The following is a 10,811-nucleotide window of genomic DNA, read 5'->3' as shown; positions in this document are numbered from 1 at the left end:
TTAACTTGTGTGTGCAGGGGAAAGGCAGAGCTGGGGGCCTGGAGAACACAGTGAGTGGGTGGAAAGAGCAGGTGAGGGGTGCACACCATCCAGGTCAGCTTGCTTTTGTCAGGTTTCCCACAGCGATGCTCAGTGACAGAATCAAAACCACCCATTTTGGGGGAAACCAGCCTTCCCCTGTGGCTGTGCTCTCATCCAGAAAAGCTCAAGAAGTCTTTAAGTAGTTGACAAAATCCATGATGCATTAAGAGCAGCAAACACAACTCTTGATGTGGTAAAAGATTTGGTATCCAAGTGGTAAAATGAAAACAAACTGTCAGAGATTCCAAAGCCTTTGGACGAGGCTGGGAGATGAAAACAGTACTCACTCCTGTAGCTTAGAAGGACTTTGAGTGACCCAGAGCAGCAGTGACCGCGGACTTTGGGTTCTTGGGGCAGTGTTTGAGTGCTCAGAGCCTTTCAGTTAATGACAATTTAGCCTCACCTCCACAAACCGTGCTGTGATAATTGTGTGAGTGCTCCACAATCAGAGCTGCTTAATGAGGAGTCAGGAGCTCCTGGAGGATGCCCCCAGGTGAGTGGGTGCCTGGAGAAGTCTTTGGGGTGACCTAATTGTGACCTTCTAGTCCCTGAAGGGAGCCTGCAAGAAAGAGGGACAGAGACTTTCCAGGGGCTTGGAGTGACAGGATGAGATGGAACAGCTTCAAACTGACAGAAGGTGGGTTTAGCTTGGATACTAGGAAGAAATTCTTCCCTGGCAAGGTGGGCAGGCCCTGGCACAGGGTGCCCAGGACAGCTGTGGCTGTCCCTGCATCCCTGGCAGTGCCAAAGGCCAGGCTGGACAGGGCTTGGAGCAGCCTGGGACAGTGGGAGATGTCCCTGCCATGGCAGGGGTGGCACTGGGATGGAAATTTGTGCCAGGGAAAAAAGTGTTCATGAATTGAGGGAGCCAGAGGAGCCCCTTCGATCTGCCCATCTGCACCAGTTGTACCCCAAGTCTTTCTTTGAGGTTCCACAAATTTTTCTTTGAGGTTCCCCAAATCTTTCTTTGAGGTTCCCTGCCTCGACAGCTCCTCTCAGCAGGCACTGCCCAAGCCCTCCAGACTGGATGTGTTTATTTGCTTAGGAATTATCTTAATTGCAGGCAGACTGTGAGCTCTATCTTGGCTCCAGAGCCATTGTCTCTGTCACCCTGCAGGCTCTGGGGCTTCCTGGGGAGCCTTCTCTGTGGCTGGGCCATCCTGAGGAGCCCCAGGGCACAAGCCATGTAAACACTTGGGGAGCAGTGGAAAATGCCACTGGGAAACAATGGGAGCTGCTGGGGAAGCTGCCTGTTGTTACTGGGACCCTGCCCAAGCCTTCCCCTAACCCTGAGCACTGCCAGGCTCCAGACCTGCTGGGGCACCAGGGCTGGCTCCTCAGGGGGCTCCTCAGTGCAGCAGGAGATGTGACAGAAGGGCAGGATCTCAGCAGGCAGCAGCTTCTCCTTTTGCTGAGGACCGAGGCACACATTTCCTTCTGCAGCTGAAAGGACCCAGTGCTGCTGCCAGGGGCTCTCAGGAGCTGGGAGAGCAGCTCCAACCCTCTCAGCTGATTGCAGAGGACAGGAAGGGAGTTTTCTTGCAGATGTGGGACTCTGACACAGGCTGCTTTCCTTTGTTGGAGCAGCAGCTCAGTCACCCTCGCCCCATGTGTGTGCACAGTGGTGCCAGAGCATCCCACAGGCAATAAGTTCTGACATATTGCACTGCTGCAACAAAGGGTTTGGGGCAGAGGAGCTGTGCTTTGTGCAGGAATGGTCACAGCTGAAGCAGTGAGGTGGTTGTGCACAGGCAGGCTGCTCTCGTGGCTCCTGGGAGTGTTTTCCATGTGCCCTGAATGGGATGGGTGGGATGCTGAGGCAGGAGGGTCCAGGAGGGTCCAGAAGGGTCCAGGAGGGACCAGGACACCCCAGCTAAGGGGCTGCAGTGAATCTGGCTGTGTCAGTGCTGAAGGCTGTGTGGGTGCTGCCTCTGGCGGGTGAGCAGAGCTCTGGGCAGGATGCCCGTGGGCACCTCCACCACGCTGGTGCTGGCAGAGCCAGAGGAGCAGGAGCACACCCAGCCCTCGTGTCCTGCCTGCCTGGGGACGATGGAGCCCTGTGCCCTGCTGGGAGCAGGGCAGCGATGCCCTCTGCCAGCCCAGGGCCGGCCTCGGGGGCTGCCTGCTCCTTCCTGCAGCTCAGGAGCCAGCCCCAGATGAAAAGAAACACGAGGGACAGCTGAGGAGCTCCAGGGCAGGCAGGCAAAGTATCTGGAGCAGCTGAGAAATGAGCTGGGATAAAGGTGAACTGGTCACAGAGAGGAGACAGGAGCATCTTAAATCTTTAGCCAGACAGAGGCCCTGCCCTGAGCACGGGGTCTGTGCTGGCCTGGGCAGCACGAAATCCATGTCAGAGATACCAAGGGGTGAGAAAAACAGGGGCTGTTTGTGGGCCATCATCACACTGGAGAATTTACCTTCCTTTCTGATAGTGTCAGCCCTGAGACACTGAGGGGAAGCAAAAGCACATGAAATTCTTGTTCACGATAGTTCCCTGCATAGTTTAGGAGAAAAGAAATGTAGCTACAAAGATCACAACACTGCAAGGAGTGTTCTGGGGATACAAACATAAACCTGAGCTCCTGGGGGTGACTCCTGCCCTGCCAGTCAGCAGGCAGTGACCGCAGGGCTGTGCTGCCAGCAGCTCAGCGTGGGCAGCACTGTCAGAACACGGCTTGGGTGGGCTCAGCTGGCTCTGACCTTTGACTAGCAGGTACAAATGCTTTCCACAAAAATGAAATAAACTTTTGATGAGTGCCATCAGCAAGAACGTGGAGTTGTGAGCGCTGATTTGGGAGAATGTGTGCGTGTTGGCAGCTTTTGTTCTCAAAGCTGCAGATGGCACAAAACCACACTCACGTCTAATGGAAATGTGGAACCAGAGAAGTGCAGCTACAGGTGGAACCCAGGCTGCTTCCCAGGCTCCTCATAAGTGCTTTGACATGAGATTTAAGTTCTCTGAGATCCCCTGATGAGAGCCTGTGAATTCTCCTCCTCCCACCAGGTGAGAGGAGCCAGCTTTGGACAGGGCCATGCTCACCTCACAAAGGTGCAGCTGAGGGAATCTCCTCTGGGCTCTGCAGGGTGAGCCAGAGCTGGCACTCTCCTCTCTGTGAGGGGCAGCAGGGCAGGGCAGGCTCCTCTCTCTCTGTGAGGGGCAGCAGGGCAGGGCAGGCTCCTCTCTCTCTGTGAGGGGCAGCAGGGCAGGGCTCCTCTCTCTCTGTGAGGGGCAGCAGGGCAGGGCAGGCTCCTCTCTCTCTCTGAGGGGCAGCAGGGCAGGGCAGGCTCCTCTCTCTCTGTGAGGGGCAGCAGGGCAGGGCAGGGCTCCTCTCTCTCTCTGAGGGGCAGCAGGGCAGGGCAGGGATCCTCTCTCTCTGTGAGGGGCAGCAGGGCAGGGCAGGCTCCTCTCTCTGAGGGGCAGCAGGGCAGGGCAGGCTCCTCTCTCTCTGTGAGGGGCAGCAGGGCAGGGCAGGCTCCTCTCTCTCTGTGAGGGGCAGCAGGGCAGGGCAGGCTCCTCTCTCTCTGTGAGGGGCAGCAGGGCAGGGCCGGCTCCTCTCTCTCTGTGAGGGGCAGCAGGGCAGGGCAGGCTCCTCTCTCTGTGAGGGGCAGCAGGGCAGGGCAGGCTCCTCTCTCTCTCTGTGAGGGGCAGCAGGGCAGGGCAGGCTCCTCTCTCTCTGTGAGGGGCAGCAGGGCAGGCTCCTCTCTCTCTGTGAGGGGCAGCAGGGCAGGGATCCTCTCTCTCTGTGAGGGGCAGCAGGGCAGGGCAGGCTCCTCTCTCTCTGTGAGGGGCAGCAGGGCAGGCTCCTCTCTCTCTGTGAGGGGCAGCAGGGCAGGGCAGGCTCCTCTCTCTCTGTGAGGGGCAGCAGGGCAGGGCAGGGCTCCTCTCTCTCTGTGAGGGGCAGCAGGGCAGGGCAGGCTCCTCTCTCTCTGTGAGGGGCAGCAGGGCAGGGCAGGCTCCTCTCTCTCTGTGAGGGGCAGCAGGGCAGGGCTCCTCTCTCTCTGTGAGGGGCAGCAGGGCAGGGCAGGGCTCCTCTCTCTCTGTGAGGGGCAGCAAGGCAGGGCCGGCTCCTCTCTGTGTGAGGGGCAGCAGGGCAGGGCAGGGCTCCTCTCTCTCTGTGAGGGGCAGCAGGGCAGGGCTCCTCTCTCTCTGTGAGGGGCAGCAGGGCAGGGCAGGGCTCCTCTCTCTCTGTGAGGGGCAGCAGGGCAGGGCTCCTCTCTCTGTGAGGGGCAGCAGGGCAGGGCTGCTGGGCAGGGATTCCCCAGGCAGGGGCTCTGAGCACGGCTCTGCCCTTCCCTGTGCCATGGAACCAGCCTGAGCCATGCCGGGGCTGCCTGCCAGGGCTCCTCGTGTTTGGGACTGGTGAGGTTTGACAAATTGTTTGCTTCCCCCGCTGGCTTTATCAGCAGAGCTGCCCCAGTCTGACTGAGGCCAAGCTGCTTTTCGTAATCCCGAGTGATGGGAAATGGACAGAGACATTCTGATGGAAAGGGGGAGGAGGCTCACTGGGGAACTGAGACAGTCACCAGTGCAGGGTCTGGCACTTGCACAGTGCTTATGGACTGAGAAAACAGCACAGATCCCAGTTTTTAACGTTATATTGAAAAATTCAGTGTTCTAATTGTCCGGAGGAACTAGTATTAAGGATCAGCACAGCTTTTTGGAAGTTTGCCATAATAAAAACAATCATGAAGATTATTATTATTATTATCAATTCTTAAAATTTATTCAAGATGTCTCCAACCTCCCTCTCCATGTCCCCTTATGGTAAATGAAGGGAATAATTTTGCAGGTGGTTATAACTAATTTTAGTCATACAATTATCAATTCCCATTTTTCCTTCCCCTTCTCTGCATCCCTGCGATTAAGCATTAAATAGAGAATGTTTAAACATTCCCTTTGGAAAAATCTGTGTCATGTGGTGGGACAGGAATGGGAAGCTCTCCATCCCTCATTGTACTTTATGTAATCCTGCTCTGGGCACAACAGAAGTTTATCCAAAAGCACAATTGTGTTGGTGTGCAGGTACTGGTGGCATTTCCTAATGGCTCACAAGGATCCATCAAAGGTTTGAATGTTCCCAGCTGGAGCCAAATGCTGCCCTCCCTTTTTGGGGAGCTGTGGGAGATCACAGAAACTCCCTTTACTGTTTCAGCCCTTCTGGTGACACTGGCAGGAAAACTGAGCTCATGGATGAGTTTGGATGGTTTGGGCACTGGTTTGGTTTGGGCACTGGATGGGTTTGGGCACTGGATGGGTTTGGGCACTGCATGGGTTTGATTTGGGCACTGGATGGGTTTGATTTGGGCACCTGGATGGGTTTGGTTTGGGCACTGGATGGGTTTGGTTTGGGCACTGGATGGGTTTGGTTTGGGCACTGAACAGTTTGGTTTGGGCACTGAACAGTTTGGTTTGGGCACTGGATGGGTTTGATTTGGGCACCTGGATGGGTTTGGGCAGTGGATGGGTTTGGTTTGGGCACTGGATGGGTTTGATTTGGGCACTGAATGGGTTTGGTTTGGGCACTGGATCAGATTGGTTTGGGCACTGAATGGGTTTGGTTTGGGCAGTGGATGGGTTTGGTTTGGGCAGTGGATAGGTTTGGTTCAGGCACTGGATGGGTTTGGGCACTGGATGGGTTTGGTTTGGGCACTGGATCAGATTGGTTCAGGCATTGGATGGGTTTGGTTTGGGCATTGGATGGGTTTGGTTTGGGCACTGGATGGGTTTGGTTTGGGCACTGGATCAGATTGGTTCAGGCATTGGATGGGTTTGGTTTGGGCATTGGATGGGTTTGGTTTGGGCACTGGATGGGTTTGGGCAGTGGATGGGTTTGGTTTGGGCACTGGATGGGTTTGGGCAGTGGATGGGTTTGGGCACTGAATGGATTTGGTTTGGGCACTGAATGGGTTTGGTTTGGGCACTGAACAGTTTGGTTTGGGCACTGGATGGGTTTGGTTTGGGCACTGGATGGGTTTGGGCACTGGATGGGTTTGGTTTGGGCATTGGATGGGTTTGGTTTGGGCGCAGGATGGGTTTGGTTTGGGCTCTAGGGCAGAGCATTTGGATGTGGAGGCTGCCAAGCAGCCCCTGCTGAGCAGAGGAGCAGTTCCCATCCCATCCCAAGGGTTGCTGTGGGTTGAACGCTGCTGTGGCAGGTTTTGTTCCCAGCCCTGGGTGCTGGGAGCAATCATCTCATCAGCTCCCTGTGAAAGGAGCTCCTTTCCACACCCATCATTCTGCAGAATAAAATCAGTATTCTCCTAGGCTTTGTCAGAGTGAAACAAAGGCCCTGTGCAACCAGAAATAATAACCATTCATGTATGTGCTGGGGATGAGGGAATTATGCAGGTTTTTTAACCCTCTTCTTGGCAGGTAAAATACTTCACCAGACCAAAAAAACCCAAAAAAACCAAACCAAAACAAAAAAACAACCAACCAAACAAAAAATGCACAAACAAACAAAAAAACCCCAACAAAACCAAACACATACACACACAAAAAAAAACCCTTCTTTTTTTTTTTTATTTTTGCAAATAGAGTAATTTTAGCACGTGACCTGTATTGTTTTTGTAGCCAGTCAGAAAAATAGGCTAAAATGTTTTGGTTGGTGCTTTATTTGAGCTCTGCCTTGACCTGTCTCCCAGTTCACCCCCAGTTAAACCACTGGAGGGCAGGATGGAAACAAAGGAAAGCTCTTCCCGAGACGGGACTGCACCTGGTTCACAGATCTGTGTGTGCAGGACATCCATCCTCAGTACTCTGCAGCCCCACTTCTGCTCATTGCACAGCAAAACCTGGGCACAGATAATTAGTGGGGAAGTCCATTTGTTCTGAATAAGAGTCAGAAGGTTTTATTTGGCTTTTTTTTTTCCCCAAAGTCTGATGGATAAGCCTCCTTGAGCACTCAGGTCACAGAACATATCCCAGATATCACAGAATCCTGGCTCACTTTGGGTTGGAAGGGCCTTGAGGATGATGTGGGCAGGGATGCCACGCAGCAGCTCAGGGACATTGCAAACCATGCAGCAGGGGAAACACCCACACTCAAACCCAGGAGCAGCCCCTGGACAGCAGGGCAAGCACAGGCTGCAGCTGCATGCTGCCATCACAGCCAGCCTTGGCTGTGCATTTGGGAAATCCCCCTTTGTTTTTGAGAACACACAAACTGGACAGGTCAGTAATCCTCTAGCTGCACAAATAAATTGTATATCTTGCCATAAATATCAGCCTAGGGTGCAATCATCCCAGGACAGCAGTAGGAACTCTCTGGTCTCATTGCAGTTGGTGCTTTCTCTGTCTTGTTCCAGTTATTGTTAATTAAAAGATTAAGGTGCTATACTGAAGTGATCTCTGTGAGTTGTTTGGGCAGGTTTTTTGGGGGGGTTTTGCTGGTTTGTTTCTTGTTTGGTGGTGGTGATGGGGGGCTTGTTTTGAGAGCAGTAAAAGGAAGCTCAGGCTCAACTGAGCTGTTTGGGTAACAATGAGGGCATCATCTTCCTCTATGAAATTTTAAACAGAAGGGAAGAAATGTCTCGACTGGGGAAATGAGTGGGGCTAGAAGGTGCCTCAGGTGCTGAGTGCAGTGCCCTCTGTTTAACCAGCACACACCAGAGCTGGTCCCAGTGCTGAGAGCCTCCCTTGGTCTCAGGGAGAGCAGGGCTCGCTCTGGCTTCTGCCAGCTTTGTAAGACCTTACCTAATTTATTTCTAGGCCGTGTTTAAAACACGCAGGTTAGGGTTTGTGAGCTGTTTGAATGTCCCAGCTGCCGCCCTGCCAGGCCTCCCTGCAGCTCAGTCCCCAGGGCCCTCGCTGGGGCTGCTGCAGTGTTTGGTCCCTTTGATCTCGGTGCAGGTGAGGTGTCAGGAGGGGAGGCAGTGAGGATGATCCCCGTGTGCCCCTGCCTGCTGGGCTTTGTCTGCTCCAGAAACGCTGCTCCGTGTCCAGCACAGCTCCTGGGGGGGCTCTGGGGACGATGCCAGCCAGAGGAGAGGCTGATGAAATGTTTGCTGTCCAGATCAGCTGCAGACAGCACACCTGCCCCAGGTGAGGGGCTGGGGGCTGTCCTCAGGCAGGGAGCACAGGGACCTGCACAGATTCCTGCCTCCTCTTCCTGCTGCTCTTGCCTAACCCTGTGTTAGCAGTTTAGGTTTTTTGTCTTTCATTTCACATACAATGAAAGCATATACAAAGCATATTTCCCTTAGCCAGCTAATTCCGTGCTTCTGGAAATCCTGCTTCCATTCTTAGCAACCTGCCTGCTTTTGACAAATTAAGAATACCAAGGCAATATAACAATGTGTTTTCCTTGTGGTGAAGACAGCATTTAAAGTACAGAACAGCTATTAAAGACAGTAAAAAAATGCAATTTTGATGTTTTCCATTTTTATTATGGTAGACAGGTAGTTTCATGTTAGAGATAAGCCTATCTGTAAGTGCAATAATTACTCTTTAATTAAGATAATTATAAAAACAGGAATGTAAATACTCAAGGTATAGTATGCCTCAACATTTTTGCCTTCACATTATCCACAAACTTATCTTGCATACCTAAACCCTGTTTTTACTTGATGGTTACAACAGCAGATGCTCACAACTGAAAACAGAGCAAGCAATTAAACTGTGTGTAGACTGTTACGTTTAATAGCTGAGAAAGACTTTTTGTTGTCATTTTCCTAATTTCTTCAACCTTTATCTTTTTATCTCCTTTTCTAGGGATCTGGTGGGATTCTCCCAGCAGTCTCTGGCCCTGGATTATTTCCAGCTGCACTGGGGCACGGGGCAATGCTTTCTAAGTTCCATCAGGGTTCACAAAAGCACCTGGTCCAAGGCAAGAGACCTCCCCAGTACTGAAAAATGCAGTAGCAGAGGGTGAGTTCTCATTAGAGGAACAGGTGAGAAATGTTCTGGGTGCCCCAGCTGCAGGGAATATTGTGCATTTTGAGACCTCAGAGGCACCAACCATGAAGCAGCAAGTGGGGCCAGTCCAGCTGCAGCAGCTCTGCTGCTGGGGGCATTGGGGATCTCATCTCCCAAAGGGGGGTCCCTGCCACAAGGCAGAGCATTGCTGGATGGGCTTGAGAATTAATCCATTGTCCTAATGCCTGCTGGGGAAGTGGTTCAGATTGTATCCCTTGTGTAGTTAATGGGGTGATGGGAAATGCAAGCACTGTAAAAGAAAGTTTAGGCATATAATAACAAGTAAATGGATGTGTTCTGCAACTTTGACGTTATCCCCTAAACAGCACCTGGGTTTGCCCTGCCCAGCTCACACGGCTGCCCTGCATGCAGAGTTCTGTGCATGCTGGGGAGGGATGCATGCTCTGCTGCAAGACACGCCTGGAAACAACTGATGCCCCCAGGGCCTTCCTGCACTGCAGATATTGCACAGGGACGGGACCACAAAGGAAACCAGTAGGAAGATCCCAGTGGAACAACACTCACAAAATGGTTTCACCAGCCTGGGCTTTTGGGAAGGGCTTTTGCATCTCGAGGGGAGTTCCAGATCACTTTTATATCAGGACTGACCTGTCAAGTTTTACCTAACCCCATAAAAGTAATGCAGGAGTAATTAAAAGTCTCTGTTGTTCATCTTTCTGCCTCTCCCACCATGCTGCTGACATTTCCATTTCTCTTGGCTAATTAGTCTTGAATTTTGTTGTTTTAAAATACCCTTTTGTTAAGTTTTTAATTTGTAAGAAAAATAATTATAGGGAATTCTTTTACTGTTTCTATGTCTGTCATGAGTTGCTCCAGTAAATAACTTTAAAAAATCAAATATTGATTTATATGTTTGACTTCCCTTTGTTCTATACAAGAGCAATGATTTCACTTAGCTATTATGATGGATAAAACTTCAGAGATAATTAAATACATTAAATCCCTAAGGGAAGACTTACTTCAGGTCTGAAGTATTCAGACTTGAAAGCCTTTGGAAAGTGTTAAACCCACCATCATTTCAATACTGTGACTCAAGAAGGCCAGCAGAGCCTGAGAGAACAGAGGCAAGGAGCTGTTTGTGTTAAAGGCATTTTCCTGCATTCTGACCAAGCCAGCAGCAGGGCACGGTGCTCTGTGCTTTCTGTAAAGCTTCCATTTGTCCCCAGTAGCTGAATGAGGACTCTGTGCACTTTTTAAAGTGATGTGCAGCTGTGGGCAGGTGCTGAGAGCCTTGTGTGCCAGAGCACTGGGGCTGTCAGTGTGGTAAAGCCTCTGACTGTGTCAGTTTGTGCCTGCCTTGCTTTTTCCAGCCATTCCTTTTCCTGGGCAAGCACAGGGGAAATGTTCAGCTTTGCCATCCTGCTGCAGGTATTCCCCATCCCTGGCAGTGCCCCAGGCCAGGCTGGACAGGGCTGGGAGCAGCCTGGGACAGGGGAAGAGTTGAGCTTTAATGTCCCTCCCACCCCAAAGCATTCCAGGATTCCCTGATAAAGAGTTAATACTTCAAGGTGTGGATATTGAGGTTTATTATCAGTGTATTTAGCACACAACTGCAGAGAGCATCAGGTGTCTCCTGCATCTTCCTCTGCTGATCTGGATTGATTTAGGACTTGCAGTTGCCATTAATGCAATTGTCAGGAGACCCTGAGCCATGGAGCCCAGCTAGGGAACTCCAGGGAATCATCACCTGGGGTGAATTGCACTGTGAGTTATGTTTAAGTCAAAATGTGAATTTCTACTTCTCATTATATGTAAAAAAGTATTTTCCAGCTCTAGCTGAAAATTTGGAATG

At 51.7% G+C, this 10,811-nt stretch overlaps 1 long non-coding RNA gene across 1 annotated transcript; it reads left to right on the top strand.

Moving 5' to 3' along the window:
* The first annotated feature begins 358 nt into the window (after positions 1 to 358).
* Positions 359 to 9,819, top strand: LOC134557954 (uncharacterized). The gene is made up of 3 exons (XR_010082229.1): positions 359 to 574; positions 8,795 to 8,950; positions 9,325 to 9,819. It is a non-coding gene; the product is annotated as an uncharacterized LOC134557954 (long non-coding RNA).
* Positions 9,820 to 10,811: the final 992 nt, after the last annotated feature.

This window comes from Prinia subflava, chromosome 14, assembly GCF_021018805.1.
Source record: "Prinia subflava isolate CZ2003 ecotype Zambia chromosome 14, Cam_Psub_1.2, whole genome shotgun sequence".
NCBI classification, from domain to species: Eukaryota; Metazoa; Chordata; class Aves; order Passeriformes; family Cisticolidae; genus Prinia; species Prinia subflava.
The sequence above is the reverse complement of the archived record's forward strand: the minus strand, read 5'-3'. Positions and strand labels throughout refer to the sequence as shown.